Source organism: Neltuma alba, unplaced genomic scaffold (assembly GCF_004799145.2).
Source record: "Neltuma alba isolate B1F8T4 unplaced genomic scaffold, ASM479914v2 tig00010245_pilon, whole genome shotgun sequence".
NCBI classification, from domain to species: domain Eukaryota; kingdom Viridiplantae; phylum Streptophyta; class Magnoliopsida; order Fabales; family Fabaceae; genus Neltuma; species Neltuma alba.
This window is the reverse complement of record NW_021635173.1, coordinates 37,245-52,915: the sequence shown is the minus strand read 5'-3', so window position 1 is coordinate 52,915 and position 15,671 is coordinate 37,245. Positions and strand designations below refer to the sequence as shown.

Here is a 15,671-nt window from a genome sequence, read left to right as displayed (position 1 = left end):
GCCCAAACATAATAGGGCGTTGACAGCATTAGACAGCATCATTTTTTTTTTTTTTTTCGTTCTATAAATGCCCATAGATGATTACTCTGTTGGCTTTCTCTTCCGCAAAAGACCTGTCACAAAGAAAAGCAATAAGAGGATGAAGGCTAACTTTCTTTCTTCTCAGTCAAGCACGATGGAGCAGAAGGCAATGGAGGGCGACCTGCCATGTCTTCCCCAAGATATCATCGCAAACATTCTCAAGCGACTTCCGGTAAAATCCCTAATTCGATTTCAATGTGTCTGCAGGCATTCGAAAAGTCTCCTCAGGTCCCCATTATTCGTCTGAGATCACCTCCATCACTCAAAACTTCAAAAACCTTCGCTTCCTGTTCTTTTTTCAGTTGGCAACATCCGCATTGAAGAGTCTTCGTCCTAGATCTCGAAACATAATGGTGGAAATGAACATATGACAGTTTAGATCATTTGACCTTACTTGTAGTTATTGATGCCCTTTAGAGACGATATCTAGGATGATGAATGTAGATATTCAATAACAAATGTTGTTGGTTATCAACATTTGTGTTTCGGCTATATGCTTTTTATTTTTCGTTTTAATCTGGTTTACCTTGTGAAGTTTCCTGCTATGGTCAGATAGAAGGCGTATGAAGCTGGTCTGCTTCTGGTACTCGAAGCTGTAAATTCTGCTCTGTATGCTTTGATGAGTGGTGGACTGCTAGTTGCGACCTTTCTCGTGTCTCTAATAAATTACATACATGTTCTTCTTTCATCTTACAATTTATGAAATTTAATCTTGTCATCTGAAGTTAATTATCCACACACACAGGTCCATATCGTTGAACTTCATATCAAGAGTGTCAAATCTTTCTCATTCTGAGGTTATTGGATAGTTTGGCAATACTTAGAAAGATACAATTCTAACGAGTGTATTTGGATTAACAGTGGCAAAATTGACTTTTATTTCATCTAATTTTTATTTTTGAATTGGCTTGTGTAAAAAAGTATGTTTTGACAGATTAAAACTTGTTTCGATGATAAATACATAAACAAGTTTAAATACAAAATGACTAAAAAAACATAAATTTTATTAAATAATACATATTTATAATATAGGAAAAATCGCAACAAAAACAAAGCCGTCAAAATTGAAAAATTGCACACAAAAACCCGTTCACAAGAATTGTTATTAAAATCTATACTATTATTGTCAAAACCCATACTATTGTTGTCAAAACCTATTATCATAACGGGTTCCTATTTATAATTTTTCTATTTTAATGGTCTTTTTTTGTGATTTTTTTTATAATACATGTATATAATGTTATAATTTTAATAGAGATATTAAAATTAAAATCATAAAAATAAAAATAGTTAATGTATTATAGGAAAATTTTGAAAATACTTGAATTACTTAAATTTTATAAAAATTTTAATTGGTAAAATGATTTAAATCAAATTACTAGACACTGGTGCTTTGTATGCACAAAATTTGTACTATACTAATATTCTATGTGTATAAAAATTTTATTAGTTAAATTAAAGAGAAATTTTGTCTTTTCTTTTTAATAAAATAAATTAGATAGATCCTATTTTGTATTTTTACCTCACCTGTGTCACTCTCTTTCCATGGGAGCAACTAACCTTTTTTTCTAAAGAGATGTTTGGGTAGAAACTAAATTATAATTTTAAAAATACTTTACGATATACGAAATAAATATGTGAAAGAGTTTACCATATTTTATGAAAAAATGTGTCTGAGAGGTATTTTTGAGGGCCTGTTTGGCAAGCACTCCAAACCATGGTTTTGGGATCCAAACCATGGTTTTGGGAAAATATCAGCCAAACAAGGATAGAAAATGTGAAACCATGGTTTGGGGGCAAACCATGGTTTCACTAGAAACAGTCCAGAGTTGTTTCTTAGCTCAAATTATTGGAACCTTGTTGTGGGCCTAACACGGATGGCAAAAGAGCCCCTTTTCCTTACTCAAACAGTCGGTGTTACGGATTTGCTCCTCCTTTCCTCCTTTGCTCTTTCCTCCTTCACATATTTTATTAACAATGTAATATTATGTTTTATAAATATATTAATTATATTATTTTTTACATTATTAATTATGTTAGTAAAAATTATTTTATTAACAATTTTATTTTATTTTTTCAAATCAAAATATATTATAAAATCTATCCTTTATATAATTATCATATTAACTTATACCCTTTTTAGTAATTTGCACATGTAAAAAGTGTTTCTAATAACAATTATCCAAACACTCTCACTTCTTAGAATTACTTTTTCACAAAATATATTATTCACAAAATTTATTCTCCTCATAATCTATTTTTCAGAAACTATTCTCTAAATTATGGTTTGGTTTCATCCTAACATCCCTTGAGTGTTTCCAAACACTCCTTAAAACACCTAAAGAGAGCTTCTCTCCTAACGCATGATGGAAACTAAGAGTTCATTTCCGCAAAAGCCATCCCACACAGGTACAAACTCTCAAATAGTTTCCCAACCCACATTTCGCGCTTTCGAAGACACGGTTTGCACTATGTACGGCGACCCAAACACGCTGGATATGATTAATTGCAGAAAGAATCTCTATGGTTTTTTTTAATAAAATATGCAGAGGGGAACTATTTAAATTTGTTCATTAGTTCAATGTTATCATATTACTCTTGAGAATGCCACTTAATCAGAACCCTGAAAACTATCTATTATTAGAGATCTCTTTGGAGTACAGGAAGTTTGCTGTGATATTCTAAAGATGGTCTTTCCCCAGTTCTTATTGTTATGGTGGGATTGTAAAAGACAGCTCAAGCTCAAATGAAAAGAAAGAAGCAAGAAACAATTATAAGCAATTTCTATTTTTATGCTTGTGCGTTGGTCTGTAGCTTTTCTTTTTTTTTTTTTAATTTCTTTTTCCTTATTCTATTTTCATGCTTCTCAATTTTTTCCCCTCATTTCCATAGCTTCATTTATAGATCAGCACTATTCCTCCTTTCTGTTTCTTCCTTTTCACATTCCAGAATCCAGATTTGATAGATCTCGAAGCAAGTTTGAGGACTATCCCATATCTAACTCTATCTTTCTTAATTATATACGCAGTTCTTTAATCTTTGTATGCATATTTAATATATGATCCTTTATAAATTGCAAAAAATAATTATTTTTTATTGTTTATCAAACGCATACCAGATTACCAGTAGTGGTATGTTTGAAAGGGTACGATATTTCAATTAAAAAAAGTGTAAATTCCACAGAAGTAGAGGCGATCAGAAACTATCACTTTACCAACAATTATTGACCACTTGTTGGGCAAAAAGATGAATTGTTATCTAGGGCTAATCTGAGAATCCTTTAAAAAAAAAAACACGATAAATCAATTTCTCATATATCATTCACACAGACGAGGAGATGGGATTTGCCTTTTTTTAATAACAAATTATTCTTCAAATTTATAAAGTGTATTTTTATTTCTTTAATATTAACACAGTTAATCAAAAAATGCTGACTTCAAAAATTTAAATGTAAAATATTGTGAAATGTTAATATATTAAGTTAGATATTCGAAATAACAATAATTATTAAAAATTATTATTTAATATTAACAGGATTAGAGTTAGAGATTGAAAAAAAATACTTTTTAAAATAAAAATATTGAATAAAGTTTGGCAACCAAAAATGCACTTTAATTTCTTTTAAAAAACAAAAATATAGAGATAATATTCCAAAAAAAAAAAAGAATAATCATCTACCTATTTAGGGGCGCTTGGCTTCTTTCCTTCCTTTGACTTTCTTGTGTTTTGTTTTGTTTTGTTTTTTGTTATTGTAACACATGATATTCTCAAGTTAATTTAGACTTGCAATTAATTTTTGTCGGCATAAAAGGTTGAGGTTGAAACCTTTCTAATAGGTGCATTTCTCAAAATTTGAATTTAAATTCTCCTCTTTATAGGGGTGAGACCACTTACGGTTTTAACTAACAGCTTATTTGTTGTGACAATTTTTAATATAAAATGGTTGGTGCGGATCTATCCCTTTTTCCTTTATTTTTTTTAACAAAACTGTTTGTAATTGCTGAAAAATTACAATTCCGTCCTTTTTTTTTTTTTTTGAAAGAAACTAAATTCAAGACATTAATTACAAAATACACTAAATCAAAACGAAGGCTAACAGCTTCAGACTAAGATAGCCCTCTCATCATCCCCTATCTCCCTGCAGGCTTAGACACGGTGGTTGATCATAGATTTTGTAGCTTCTTACATCCCATGGGTCAGTTTAGCCAACTAATATGCATTGGACATCTCCTCTCGGTATTGATAGTTAACAACTACTTGCCAATTCCTGCATAATAGCATTCTAGTCTCTTCTACCACATCATAAAAAGGGTGACTTCTATCACAATCCCCAGTCGCAAGATTAAGTGCCTCCAAACAGTCAGACATGAGGTGGACCTTTCTGAATCCCCTAGCCTAGTTGAGATACAATCCCTGAGTGATACCGATGAGCGCCGCAAAGACTAAGGGAACTTTAGAGAGTTTACAACTAAATCCCATGATCCAATCCCTACCCTTGCTTCTAATTACTCCTCCACATCTACTCTTACCATTTTTTAAAACCAAGCCATCAACCTCTAGATTGATAAAATCTTCTAGTGTATCCTGGTAGTCTAGCCCCCTAAGGTTTTTGTCTTTCAGTCTCTCACAACTTCTGTAGAGGTCATAGTTTGAGCAAGCTCTAAAGAAGCTTGATTGAGCTGTTAAATACTTTGAATTAATAGCTTCCTCAAACAGTTTCTGGCACCTCGATAACTAAATATCCCAGTAGAGATATCCAAATGGGTTGTCCCAATGGACTTTCTACATCAAGTCCTTTCTGGCTTCTTTTTGTAGGTTCCACTTTAGCCATTGTTTACCCTATAAGGAAAAGAACTCTCCCCACACATGGGGTTGCAAAACTAACTTCCATCCCTGCCTTGCATTAACACAGTGTCGTAGTAAATACATTGCATCCTCCTCCTCTTCCAACCAAATAGGGATGATGTTAAGTCCATAATTCCCCTGCTTCTCCTTAGCTGGCATGTGTGAATCTTGTCATAGCAAAAGAGCCACATGAAAGATTTGATCTTCTCTAGTATCTACCAACACCATAGCCTCTTCCATATGCTATCCTCCCTCCTTGTGGTACCTCAATGAAGAAAAGAGTATGCAAATTTAATAGAAAACCGGCCATCAGGGGCAAGCTTCCATATCGTCTCCTCTCTTCTTACAAGGTGGATGCACACAGGTGATACGGTCAACAATATTTGGTTGAAACCAAACTTTCATCTTTTCCTTATTCCATTCTCTATTGTGCGTCACATACTTTCATTAGTATCAATCAAACCCTCAGCTCCTGGAACAAGTTCAATTAAGGGAACATTTATCTCTAACTTGTCAAACCAAAAGGATAACTCTTTTTCATTTCCTATTCTCTTGCCCAAACTAGTAGTGAAATGATTCCAAACATTACAAATGTTCCTCTAAGTCAAGGATGAATTAACCTTTCTGCTAACTTGGGGTACCTCTCACTAGTGCAAAATACCCCTTTTGGCTTCAGTTAAAAATATGCTTTCGCTACTCTATTGGAGGTGTAGTAGAAGGTAGAGAAGCGAAAGATAGGACTTATGGTGTCTGTCATAAAGGAACAGACGCTGTAAGTCACAACTTACAGCTTCTGTTGCGCAGTGCAACAGACGCCGTAAGTCACAACTTACAGCTTCTGTTGCTCAGTGCAACAGACGCCGTAAGTAGTCATTTTTTGAAAAAAAAATAGTAATAATAAAACACAAATCCAGTAATTGCTAACTACTCATGAACTAATACATACAAGCATTTTTGTCCATATCCAATGTTAGAAGGACTAAAAATGCCAAAGCCAACTTAAATTTCAGCAATTGCATAAATTTGTAATAACACATAAATATAAAAGCCAGATACTCTGCCTAATTTGGCTGATATTCTCTTTAAGCTGAAAGTATTGCTGCAGGATTGAGAGAAACCCAAAGACAAATCCTCCGCCGGAGAACATTATTTCATATGAGATGTTACCTTTGAAAAGCAAAGCTAACAAATAATTTAAAAAAATAACCTTGAAATCTGGAACTGATAAAAGAGTAAACGTAGTTGGACTTCTCTAATCAAGGGATCCAATAACAAGCACTAGGACTCACATATAGAAGCGATTAAATGAGTTAGTGAGTGAGTGTGTGTGTAACATCCTAAGTTTTATCGGGTTTTAATAACCTCTTTTGGTTAATTTTTGAGGATAGATTAGTGATTTAAATGTTGATCTTGGTGTTTGGGTTGGATTTGAGGTATGTTGGAGGAATAGGTGAACGTACTCCTCTCAGGGTATGTTCGCTGCGGCGAATCGGGAGTTCCAAGGGGGATTGTCTTTCGGGTAGGTTTGGCCATGACGAAGTCATAGGGATGCCGCGGTGAAGTTGTTCAGGTGAGCGAGGCTTCCCTTTCGGGAAGGTTTCGCCGCGGCGAAGATTTTCTAGGCGAGCGAGAGTTTCCTCTCGGGAAGCTTTCGCCGCTGCGAATATTAGAGTTCGCCGCGGCGAAGTCGGGTTTTCAGGCGAGTAATCCCTCTCGGGATTAGTTCGCCGTAGCGAAAGGTCACGAATCTATATAATTGCTGGAGGGTTCAGTTGTGCGAAAATTAGAAAATCTGAAGGTAGAGAGAGGCTCTGCTAGGGTTTCGGTGTTTTGGCTTAGAGGGGGCATTTCTAAGGATCCATTACCTCAAGTAAGTGATTTTAACCTCTAATCTACTTTCTTTCTTGGAATTTCTGAGGATTTGTGGTGAAACCCTAAGATTTTCTAGGTTGTGATGGAATTGAGGTTTTTGATCAATTGTTTTGAGTTTAATTGATTGCTTTGGGTTAGTTTAAGTATTTAATCGGTGTAGTTTTCTTGGATTTGAAGAACTTTGAGTTTTTGAAGTTAGGGTTTATGGAAATGGGAGGTTTGTGATTGAGGATGATAATGTAGAGGTTGATTTTGAATTTTGTGAATTGGGTTATGTTAAGGAGGGTTAAATTGGATGGTTAATCGGTTTAGATTGTGTTAGAACTTCAATTGTTCAAATGGAATGTTTGGGTGTAGAATTCCTATAGTGGGTCCTTGAGGTTTGAACCCTAATTGATGCTTGGAAGGGGATTTGATGTTTTAATGGACTTTTATGACTTCGGAGTGTTGTTTTAGTAGCTATACCCCTTTGAGTTGGGTAGAGTTTTGATTGGAGATAGGAATTTTATGTCCCCAAATGTTGTTTTAGCCACATTATTAGTTTGAAAGCTAATACATGATAGTTGTGTGTTTGTGTGCTTGTATAGACTGGTTGTGAGTCTTGTTGGTGCACGGGACCATATTGTTGGTTTGTTATTCCTTGCTCAGGCGAGAGGTAACCACTTTTCAATCCTTAGTACATGCTTCTGTGGTATTGTAAGTAGATTTATGTTTTGTGCTCCGAGTAACAATCATGTTCAAAGTGTATGTTATATATAAAAAGGAAAACCGTCTTGTGGGAGTTTCGATTGATGATGATTGAATCTTGGAATTGTGAAAGATATGCCACTGAAAGAAGTTAATTATGAAATGTTCAATTACTATTTGATTATGGTTTAAGCATGATGCATGAATTGGGAATTGGTGAGAGTTTTTGATAGTTACTATCACGTGGTAAGGCCTCCATTAATGCATGATGATTGGCTCGGTACGTCCCCCATAGTGAGGGATAGGCCTTTTGGCTCCCTACGTCCCCCAGAGTGAGGGATAGGCCTTTTTGGGCTCCTTACGTCCCCCATAATGAGGGATAGGCCGGGTTCGGCTCTTAAAAATCCTCCAAAGTGAGGGATATGGTTGACGGGAATTGCATCATTGCACTTGCATGACTTGTAGTGGCTATCATTATATATTACTTGTGAACTGCCCCACTTGACACTAGGCCTGAGCAATCGGTTATTCGGTTCGGTTAGTGTAGATAACCGAAATAACCAAATAACCGAACGTAGCATAATCTTGACACCGAACCGAAACCGAACTATGTTTGGTAACCGAACCGAAATAACCGAAAATATTTCGGTTCGGTTAGGGGCCTAATTTGGTTATTGGGCCTTTTTAATAGTATGCCTATTATGGCCCAACCGAGCTGAGCCCATTAAGATCTTTTTTTTTTTTGGGTGAATCTCATTAAAAAATGGCTCTCCTTTATGTTTTTGCATAACCCATTAAAATATTTGTCTCTACTCTCTACCCATTATTGTCGTGGGCCACTAAAGAGGGAATTTAAAAAAAGAACTACACGTTCACACATTTGCTCTTCTAATAAATTTGAAAAAAAGAACCACACATCTTTTTTCATTGCTCCTTCGGCGTACACTACCCAATTCCATCTCACAAACGCCAAGTCCTTCACCAAATAAAATAAATAATAATTAACCTCTTTCAAATATTAATCCAAAAAAACATGCAAACTAATAACAAATACAAATCCAAACACAATTAAGATCCAAACAAACCAATCCAGTACCAACAACATAATATGTAAAATTTAAAATTACAACAAATTCTAGCCAATCCTTGCGCCCAAATTCCTTGCATGTAACTTGCCACCAACAACTACAATTAAACAAAAAAAAATTAGAGTGCACAATTTTAGAGCTAAAAAAAAAAACAAGTTAAGCACAAGATTTGTTTACTCAAATATTTTTTTCTTGACATCTACAATATATCAACAGTTGCCTCCAATGCAATTTTTTGCAAATCTACACAAAAAAAAAAAATCAGAATTCATATCATATATGATATAAATAAATCAAGCATTATAACATAATGTTATGAAGTAAAAGTGAAATATTACCAAGTTCTATCCTTTGAATATCATCATTCCCTTCTTCTACAATATATTGAATTGAGCGTCTAAGCCAATCTTGAGCACAAATTAAAGATTGCACAGCTTTAGGAGTTAAAGAACTCCTAAATGAATCTAGAACTCGTCCTCCAGTGCTAAATGTAGACTCTGATGCAACTGTGGAAATTGGGATAGCCAAAACATCTCTAGCCAATAGAGAAAGAATAGGAAATCTAGGACCATTTAGCTTCCACCAACCTAAAATATCAAAGTCTTCTTTATTAACCTCAATTCCTTCATTCAAATATCTATCAACCTCAGTTCTGCTAGTTCTTCCACCAAGACGCTCATTCATAAACTCTTGTTCCTCAATATCAAGCAATTTTCTCACTTTTACAGCAGGGTCATCCTCTTCATGACAATCCTCTTGTGTGGTATGCACTGGCTCCTTTTCAGATTGTGTTGAGGGGGGAAAAATGTGTTTGTATTCATTATATAAAGAAATCAAAAGTTCTTTAATATGCATCTCCAAACTTGTACCAACTGCACTTGTGTGCATTTTACACAAGGCAAATTGCACCCAATCTAATTTATATCGGGGATCAAGAACAGCAGCAATATAAAGAAGTTGGTTCATTTTCATAGGATCTCCCCAATACTTATCAAATTTCTCTTTCATTCTGTTTGCCATGGAAGCCAATTCCCAAACATCACATTTTGTCCATTCATCCAAAAAACGATATAGCTTATAAATTTCACAAAAAAAAGTATTAGATGTTACAAATAAAGAGCCAGAAATCTGTATAGTAAGCTCATAAAAATGACCCAACATCATGATCATCCTCCTAACATTCTTCCAATCTTCAGACTCAGGCACCCCCTCTCCATCTTCAAGATCAAATCGAAAATAAGGATCTTTATCCTCAAACCTTTTAAAGGCTGCTTCAAATTTTTGAGCAGTCTCTAACATCAAATAGGTAGAGTTCCACCTAGTTGGGACATCTAAGCATAAAATCAGTTTACTTTGAATCTTTTCATCCTCACAACTCTCTTTGAACTTTCTCATTCGAAGGGGTGATTGCCTAATAAAGCGGACAGCTTCTCTAACTTTTTTCACTGAACTTCCTATTTCCTTCAACCCATCAGTAACAATCAAATTAAGTATATGTGCAACACATGTCATATGTAAGAATTGACATTTCATAATTGAATGACCCCAGTTCATAATTTTTCCTTCTAAATATTGAACCATGACATCATTAGAACTGGCATTGTCCACAGTAATTGTGAGCACCCTTTCAATTCCCCATTCAAGTAGACATTTTTCCATTTCTATTCCAATATCTTTTCCTTTATGACTAGAAATTGGAATGAAATTCAAAATCCTCTTTCTCAATGTCCATGCATCATCTATGAAATGAGCAGTAATGCACATGTAATTAATTCTTTGAATGGAAGTCCAAGTGTCAGTGGTGAGGCAAACCCTTTGCCTTTTATGCAACAAATAGTCTTTAAATTTAACTTTTTCCTCAATATAAATCCCAAAACAGTCACGAGCAACAGTCCATCTTGATGGAATTTTAAATTTTGGTTGAGCAATAGACATAAATTGCCTAAACCCACTCCCATCAACAAACTTGAAAGGTAATTCATCAGTAATTATCATGCATGACAAAGCTTTTCTAATAGCATCTTGATCAAATTTCCAATTTGCAAGACCTATTTTGTCATCTTCTACATTAAAATTCAAAAGAGATTGTGCAAGTTCTTCGGGAGGGGGCTTCAATTTACAAGAATTCATATGATTGTTCAATGTAGTGGTTCCATTGGATTTTGGATCACATGCAAGATCATTTCCACAATAATTACACTTACCTCTAATTTCACCTCTTTCATTCACAAATTTGGTGAAATGCTCCCAAACTTTTGATCTTGGCTTCATACTTTTTCTTTTTGCAGTTCCACTTGTTACAGGCATTGAAGGCTTTATAGTTTGAGTAGCACCATCATCCCCAGCTTGAGCATCACCCATTGTTTCACCATGAGAAGACATCTAAGTAAATAAATAAATTAGTTACAACATAATGACATATTATATAAGAAAGAGGATAATTTATAATGAATAGATAACTCCTATCTATAATCAATCTCCCCTCCTATCCTAATTTCCTTTCCATATCATTGCTTTATAGACATATATATGTATATGAATAATGTAGGCGTTCTGGGAACAATTGCTTATCTGTTCTCGTGCTCTCATTATCCTTTTTGTCTCATATCTCGCTTACACATGTCGCCCCCTTCTTTCTTTCATGATCTGATCCACCTCTCAAATACAATGTAAATGTATTTATACATATGTGTTCGTGAATTAGATGTTAATGATGATTAACCTTTTATTTTTATTAAATACTTTGATACAATATTTTTGTTTTTCAAGTCCCTCCCAATGCCAACTATACTTTTGTATAGGCCTTTTACAATCTCATCAACCCTAAGACTGCTTATTTCATGTTGCAGCTAATAATTGTGAATTATGTTGATACAAATGATAATTCGTACATGACTTTAATTCATATTGTTAACAATAATAAACCAGGCTCATTTGAATCGTATTCAGACTCTGTTTTCTTTTCATATTATATGTTGTTGTTTTTTTGATAATGTCGATATTATATTTCAACATATATATGGTTCTCAAATATCCATATATATATATAACTAGATTTTAACCTGTGCCATGCGCAGGGCATATTTCTACTTAAAAAAAAAAACTAACTAACTCGGCTCGGTGACTTCCATCCCATATGCAGAAAAAACCAAATCCAAATAAGCAGCCAACCTAGATGAATCTAGTCTCTCAGTGACTTTCATCCCATATGTTGGTAAGGCAGATACATACAGAGGCCATTGTAATCCCTATGTGTTCTAATCAAATCAACGGTGGCAGCTAAAGAACAGTGGAGACTGGAGAGTGAATATTTCACAAAAAATATGAGTAATCACCGACTCACCTTAGACGCTGGACGGCCGGAGCAGCGGAGGCTTCACAGAATCACAGGGGTGGCAGAGAACCAGAGACGAAGCAGGGGCGATGTCGGATTACCTTCAAGTCTGAAGCCACAAACCGGACACGAGGCAATGATGGCAGGCGACGACGGACGGACGACGGTTGAGCTCGCTCTCTGAGAAGGCGAGACGCGAGCGGCGCGATGTGCGATCTAGGGCAAGCCTTCGAGACTCGAGACGAGAGAGACACTGACTGAGAGTGAGCGTTGAGTTGAGAGTGAGAGAGAGCCGAGAGCCCGAGAGCGTGAGCGTCTGTAAGTGTGAAGGGCTATGCGTTGCGTTTTGGTGCGGGAGTGAGGGAGGGAGTGACCGAAATGTTTTTGTGAAAAGGGAGGGAAATTAAAAATAGAAAAAAAAGATAAAAATTAAATAAAAAAAAGGTTTAGTTCGGTTATTCGGTTATAACCGAAATTTTTTTATGCACACCGAACCGAACCCCGAAAACCGAAATAACCGAACAAAATAACCAAAAATAAAAATAAAAACCGAATTAACCGAACCGAAAAAACCGAATTAATTTCGGTTCGGTTCGGTTTTGCTCACCCCTACTTGACACCTTACGAGCACCTATTTAGTAGTACCTTGAATTGGAAAGGTTGGTTACTGGGATGTTTGTCTCACCCCGTGGTTTACAATGTTTTCAGGTGAAGGTTCCGAGCGTGTGCCTTCGGGAAGAGACGCAGAGGCTTGAGCTTGGTTAGCTTTAGGCCTCTAGCCTTTGTTTATGTATGGCTAGTTGTATATTGTCACAGTTAGAATCCTTTGAAATATTTTGTTTTCCCGGCCTTGTTGTAAACTGGAGAGAATGTTATCTCCTTATTTTGGTTAGCCGGAGGCCATTTCTGGTGTCTTATGAAACTCTATTTTATTGTGTTAGAAACCATTTAGATGTGTGTTGTTACTCGGGCTGGAGGCTCGGAGGCCCAGTAGATGTTAATGAATGATTTTTTAGTTGCATGCAACGGAGTCTGGGTTTGACCCGAGCTTGAAAGTCAACTTCTAAAAATATGCAAATTTCTTTCTACTATGGTAGTTCATTTTAACAGATTTCCTTTTCTACCATAGTAGTGATTTTATGACGAGTTATAATGTTTTTGAGGTTAAGGGTTTTACAGTGTGTGTGTGTGTGTGTGTTACCCTGGCTATGTAAGTAGTAGGCTGGTTGATGCTAAAACATATGTTATAATGATGATTAAGTGTTGATTTCTAATATGAGAATATTTCCACTTCGTTGATCTAAACAACTCCTCCTTATAGCATATCTTGCTTTTATTCGAGGCTGAATGGAGAACACTCAAATGCTTGTTTTGATGGATACGAATATAAAAAATATCAAAATTACCTATATCCCCAAGAGAATAACTAGAGGAATTGGTCTTAATTCAAACACAAATATTTTTGTTAATTCATTCTACTCAATGAGATATACCTCAATCAAACGACTGAAAGATAGTCAAAAAAGTGAATGGATCAGTTTATTTGAAATTCAAGTCTATCAGTTCACATCGTACCTAAATAGTGGACTTGCTGCTTGAAATAGCAAAGAAGGGAGAGGAGGAAACAGAACACGAGAACGAAAAATAAGTACTCTATTGAGATGTCATGATTGAATTTTAAAACTTCAAAAAAGGTTTGAGTTTTCGATATATGAACCTGCCCGTCTACTTAGAAGCCGTGACCTTTCAGAAACTCGATGCCATCATTTCGATATGTTTTCACAATAAGAAGATTTGAGCTTCTCTTGTTCACTATCACAGGCCAATAGCCAATATATTTCAATGCAATAACAAGATGAACACAACACTATAAAAAAAAAAAAGGCAAGAATAACTCGGTTACGTCAAAAAGGACTCCACTTCAAATGCTACAAATCTAATGGCATTTCTCTATGATTAAATCGATTGATTTTGTGCACTTTATAAGCTGAAATCGTGCTGGGAAAATAGAGGATATGAAATCTATTGTTTCTCTTGTAGAAAAGACATTTTAAAAACTCAAACTCGTTCAATGAACAAATGACTTAAACAGGAAAAAAATTAATAGCGTCAACAAGAATCCTAATTTCCTCGCCAATCAACGAACAAGAGCATTGAGCATAGAAAAATCTAAGAAGAGGCTTAACAAAAATAAAACCTATTTTATTGCACATGGACTTCGGCATTTTTGGCTGTCGCGATGCCTCCTCCGGGGTTCTCCGCTAGGGCTAGTTTCCCCTGCACCATAAGATCAACCTTGACAACAAAATCGAACATGGTGGAGAAAATAGAAAAAGAAGAAGATATTTCAACCAACATGCCATCATCACACACCCACAGAAAGGAGCCACAATAATGAGAACAAACATGAACAAAATGAAAGTGAAAAAGGGTGTAGGAGGTGAAACTCATGGCGTACTGAAGAAAATGCCTAACGAAACCCACAAGTAGAGTCGAAGAGCAAAGCAAGAGAAGAAGACCCACGCGTACTGAAGATTGCTAGTGAGAACAAAGAAGACAGACAAGACGAAAGGAAGAGGCGCGCTAAAAATAAATGGACGGAGGGAAAGGGCAGATTTTTTTTAAATATAAGAACAACTTGTGGTGTCTCGTCCAAACATGGAACAGACACTGTACATTAAAAAAAAATACTTATGGTGGCTAGCCAAATTTAGACCAGAAACCATAGATGAGAAGGTATACGACGACTATCCATTTTGCATCAGACGCAGGAGATTTGAAAAATACCAATGGCTACTGCTTTATCATGAACCAAAGGCCGTAGAATAAAAAATAAATGCCTCCTTTTTATCTGTATATAAAAATATTTACAAACAATTAAATGTAAATTATAAAATCAATTAGAAGCAAGGTTATCATAAAAAAAGAAAAACTTTTAACTTTGTAAAAAGAGTAAGATAATTTAAAAACTAATTAAAACTCAAGTATTTGAATTAAAAGATTAAATTTTTTCTTTGCATAAGTTAAGAAAATGAAAGTAAAGTAATTATATGTTTGTTTTATAGAGGATAAGAGCTAATATATATAATGAAAAATAATTTAAAATCATTATAAATACTTATGAAGTCTGTTCAATATATTGAACAGAAGCCATATGTTAGCTTATAGCATCAGGTTTGTGAAGAATTGAAGCGAAAAGTTTCCAACTTATATACTACTTCTGTTCCTTGTGTAACTGACACAAAAGTAGTAGCTAAATCAGTATTTTGCACTAGTGTCTTCCTCCCCACATTTATACTTTGCACGAAGGACCTGCACCCCAAGCACATCACGTCTACAAATCATACCCTAGCACAATTTCATTATGAAAGCTTCATTATGTTTGTGTAGATCTTTCATGCCAAAGCCTCCATTTTGTTTCTCTGTTGTGATCACATCCCAAGAGACAAGGTGCATCTTTCTTTCATCATCATTTCCCCTTGAAAAGAATTGCCTGCTTTTCTTCTCGATTTCCCCTAATAGTTTTTTGAATAGGAGCATTGTTTGCATATGATAAGATGGTACTGTTGTTATCACAAATATGATCTAAGTCGCCCTTCCTGCCAAGTTCAAAAGCTTCCTCTTCCAACTGACTGGTTTCTTGCTCATTTTTTCCAAAATTAGAGTGAACATATTGTAAGAGGCTCTATGGTGTATGAGAGGAAAGCCCAAATATTTCCCTAGGTCTCCGGTTAGTCCAACTCCTATCCTCTAACTCATAGTTA

At 35.3% G+C, this 15,671-nt stretch overlaps 1 long non-coding RNA gene across 2 annotated transcripts; it reads right to left on the bottom strand.

The window, feature by feature from the left end:
• Nucleotides 1-6,057: 6,057 nt before the first annotated feature.
• Nucleotides 6,058-14,523, bottom strand: LOC114755276 (uncharacterized). Of its 2 annotated transcripts, XR_003741296.1 has the most exons (5): nucleotides 14,431-14,523; nucleotides 14,105-14,184; nucleotides 13,625-13,719; nucleotides 13,483-13,498; nucleotides 6,058-6,093 (listed from the first exon to the last, which is right to left on the bottom strand). It is a non-coding gene; the product is annotated as an uncharacterized LOC114755276 (long non-coding RNA). The 2 variants fall into 2 exon arrangements; XR_003741295.1 differs by lacking the exon at nucleotides 14,431-14,523 and having other exon boundaries at nucleotides 14,105-14,228.
• Between the last annotated feature and the right edge of the window lie 1,148 nt (nucleotides 14,524-15,671).